This window comes from Scyliorhinus canicula, chromosome 4, assembly GCF_902713615.1.
Source record: "Scyliorhinus canicula chromosome 4, sScyCan1.1, whole genome shotgun sequence".
Lineage (NCBI taxonomy): Eukaryota > Metazoa > Chordata > Chondrichthyes > Carcharhiniformes > Scyliorhinidae > Scyliorhinus > Scyliorhinus canicula.
This window is the reverse complement of record NC_052149.1, coordinates 127,254,167-127,258,772: the sequence shown is the minus strand read 5'-3', so window position 1 is coordinate 127,258,772 and position 4,606 is coordinate 127,254,167.

The window sequence follows — 4,606 nt, the reverse complement described above, 5'->3', positions numbered from 1 at the left end:
TACTTGTCAGAGTCGCTCATTCCTGTCACGTCCAGAGTGCAGCTTCGAACCTCAGTGAGACTCTGAAAGGGATTCTCACCTCTCCTCACAGGGAAACCCTTTATTGTACGGTGAGTCCCTCCAGACAAACTGAATGAGATAAGCTGGGAACTATTCCAGGTGTAAAAGGGTCTGAGGAAATGATTCAGGGCCAGAGAAGGAGTTTGCGAAAAAGGACACAAACTTTTTAAGAGAACTGAGTTTGATAATCTGGCCCTCAGCTGTGACATTGGAACCAGACAGCGGGAGATAAACAAAGATCCAGAGGTAGAGACCCCCCTTTGACAGGAGGTACAGGAAACACAATAACATTTCTGATCAGTTTACCACAGGAAGATAATAATGGAACATATCGGTGGGGAGGGGGGGGGGGGGGGGGGGGGGGGGGGGGGGGGGGTGAATATAAATCCAGTTCCTGGGAGTGGGAGTGAGTGGGGGTGGGGGACCAGGTCGGATCCCGGAGATATCTGGTTCTGAGCTCCAATAGTCCCCTTCTAATGACAACATGAGAATGTTGTGCTGAATCTCAGCATCACATCATCTGCCCCGTAATACCCTGAAACACATCAGTAATGATTCTGCCACTGTGCTGCCAGTTAAACCTCTTGAAGGGGCTTTCAAGACAGTCCAAACCTGCCCTACACAGGGCAGCTTTCTGATGGATTTATTCACTGATTTTATTGACCTTTATTTAGTCAGGAGGGTCAATTGTGAACCAATTCTCATTTACAACAACAACCTGGACAAGAGGCAAACGTCACAGCAACAGGAATTACAAAATACATTGAAACAGGAAAAACAATCAAATACAAATGAGCACTGAAAGAGAATTGACAGTTTATCCAGTACAAGTATCAGTTAACAGAGCTTTAACCCTTCAGTGAAAGGCCATGGACAGGATGAGATTGCGATCCGGAGGATTAGAGAGTGAGAATGACCACACCTTCTGCTTACAGATCACTGATTCCTTTACGATGGAGAACTTTCATCGTGTGGGTGGGGCCCTCACTGGTCCTGTATTCAGCCCATGGAGGGACGGTGTGTTAAACATCGGCGACACCCCAGGCCGAATGGCTTGGGTAGCGGTGGACCAGGAGGGCTGCCGGGAATGTAACTGTTGGGCTCCGTCTGGTTTCGGTACCATCACTATGGGTGAGCTCCATTGGCTGCAACCCACTTCAATTATGCCATTTTTCAGCATACTCTCAATCTCTCTGTTAACCTGTGCCAATTTTAAAGGGTTAAGTCTATACGGATGTTGTTTGATAAGAACAGCATTTCTCACATCTACATCATGTGTAGCCATTTTGTACTTCCCAATTTATCTCTACAAACTTGCCCATGTGATATCAATAACTCTTTCAGGTCAGTTTGTTTTTCCTCTGGAAGGTAACTTAACAATTCATCCCAGTTTTTAAGAACATCCTCATTTTCCGATTTAATTTGAGGTATGTCAAATTCAGTCATCTTGATTTGGTTCGTCACTTTGAGTTAGAATCATTAAAACCTCCTTTTTCTCTCCTTCCCTTTCAAAGTACCTTTTAAGCATATTCACATGGCACACTCGGTGAGTCTTCCTTCTATCTGGTGTTTGTACCACATAATTCACCTCAATTTCCTTTCAATCTGATACGGTCCACGAAACCTAGCTTTTAAAGGCTCACCTACCACTGGGAACAACACTAAAACTTTAACCCCACTGACAAAACTATGAACTTTGGATTTCTTGTCCGCTACACGTTTCATCACATTTTGTTCCACTTTCAAATGTTGTCTAGCCAATTCACCTGCTCTATTTAATCATTCCCTAAAATTTGACATGTAATCCAATAGTGTAATTTCCGATTTCTCACCCACCAATTTTTCCTTAATCAATTTAAGTGGTCCTCTTACCTCATGACCAAAAATTAGTTCAAAAGGACTAAATTTGGTAGATTCATTAGGTGCATCCCTAATTGCAAACAATACGAATGGAATTTCTTTATCCCAATCCTCTGTATAATCTTGACAATATCTGATGCCACCTTTCTAACGCTCCCTGCGATTCTGGATGATACGCAGTTGATTTAAATTGTTTTATTCCTGAGCTATCCATAACTTCTTTGAATATCTTTGAAGGAAAATTCGATTCTTGACCCGATTGAATTTCTGTGGGTAGTCCATATCTAGTAAAGAATTGAAGTAACTCCTCCACAATCCTTTTAACTGTAATATTACGTACTGGAATGGCCTCTGGAAACCTAGTAGACACATCCATTATAGTCAAAAGATATTGATTCCCACTTTTTGTTTTAGGAAGCGGTCCTACACAATCAATTAGGACCCTCGTAAAAGGTTCCTCAAATGCTGGAATGGGTATTAAGGGTGCTGGTTTTATCACTGTTTGAGGTTTCCCTATCACTTGACATGTGTGACATGATTGACAAAATGTAACTACATCTTTATGTAGTCCAGGCCAATAAAAATGTTTCTGGATTTTAGCTTGAGTTTTCTCATGTGCAACTCGCAACACCTCCTTTCTATACCCTACCGGCAATACTACTTGATGAACTTCTGCCCACTTTTCATCCGCCTGCATATGTAAAGGTCTCCATTTTCTCATCAAGGCATCACTTTTACGGTAATAACACTCTGGTATACTGTCAGATTCCTCTTCTGTATACGCTTTCTGATATATCCGTTTTATTTCTACATCTTTCTGTTGTAACTCCGCCAATTTTCCTGAACTAAAAATATCCACCACATCCTCCACCTCTTGTACTTTTTCAACCATCTGATCAAAAATCATTTCTGATAATTGCACTTCAACTTCATCTTCACTCTTTGATTTCTCCTCTTGTTTTAACCTGTGACTTTGCGACCGGGTTACTCCACAATCCGGAAAAATCCCAGGATATTCGTCCTTCAACCCTTCAGTTGTCTGATTTTCCACTGGCTTATCAAACACAGTAGGCATCACTCCCACCTGCGATCCAGCTATATCATTACCCAAGATAAACTGTATTCCTGGACAAGAAAGTTTATCTATTACTCCTACTACCACTTCACCACTCTTCACTGGGCTTTCCAACCTTACCTTATATAATGGAATGCTACTCCTCTCACCCTGAATTCCACCTTTTCTGGCAACATTCTTCCCAAACTACATATTTCCTCATCTCTTACCATTAAAGATTGACTATCCCCTGTATCTCTTAAAATTGCGACTTCTTTACGTGCTCCTCGTGATACACATGAGTAAACTTTACCCACACAAGTAAATTCTTCAAAGACATCTGGCACCTTCTTAACAATTACTTCTTTTAAAAAAAATAATTTTTATTGGAATTTTTTGAAAAATATATATCAACAAAACAATAATAACAATAACAATAATAGTAATAAACCCCCCCGGCACCCGTAACAACGCATATAACAAACCCCCCCAGACCCCCAACCCCAATAAACAACAAAATAAATTAACAATAAGCAAATTAACTTAAACACTATCCCCCAAACCCCCCCCCCCTTTACCCCCCTCCCCCCCGGGTTGCTGCTGTTGCAGACTGGTACCTTATCGTTGAGCCAGAAAGTCGAGGAAAGGCTGCCACCTCCTAAAGAACCCTTGTACCGACCCCCTCAGGGCGAATTTGACCCTCTCCAGCTGAATGAATCCCGCCATGTCCTTAATCTGGGTCTCCATGCTTGGAGGTCTCGCATCTTTCCACTGCAGCAAGATCCTCCGCCGGGCTACTAGGGACGCAAAGACCAAAACATCGGCCTCTTTCGCCTCCTGCACTCCCGGCTCCACCTCAACCCCAAATATCGCGAGTCCCCAGCCTGGCTTGACCCTGGATCCCACCACCCTCGACACCGTCCTCGCCACCCCCTTCCAGAACTCCTCCAGTGCCGGGCATGCCCAGAACATATGGGCATGGTTCGCTGGACTCCCCGAACACCTGGCGCACCTGTCTTCACCCCCAAAGAACCTACTCCTCCTAGATCCGGACATGTGGGCCCAGTGTAGCACCTTGAACTGGATGAGACTAAGCCTCGCACATGAAGAGGAGGAGTTCACCCTCTCCAGGGCATCCGCCCATGTTCCCTCCTCAATCTGCTCCCCCAGTTCCACCTCCCACTTAGCCTTCAGCTCCTCTACCGACACCTCCCCCACCTCCTGCATTACCTGGTAGATGTCAGACACCTTCCCAACCCGACCCACACCCCCGAAAGCACCCTATCCCTTACCCCCCGCGGGGGCAGCAAAGGGAACCCCTCCACCTGACGCCGAGCAAACGCCTTGACCTGAAGGTACCTGAACATATTCCCCGGGGGGAACTCAAACTTCTCCTCCAGTTCACCAAGGCTCGCGAACCTCCCGTCGATAAACAGGTCTCCCAACTTCCTAATGCCCTCCCTGTGCCACCCCAGGAACCCGCCATCCATGTTCCCTGAGACAAACCGGTGGTTCCCCTGCAGCGGGGCCTCCACCGAGCCCCCCACTGTGTCGCCTCCACTGCCCCCAAATTTTGAGGGTAGCCGCCACCACCGGGCTCGTAGTGTACCTTGTTGGAGGGAGCGGCAGCGG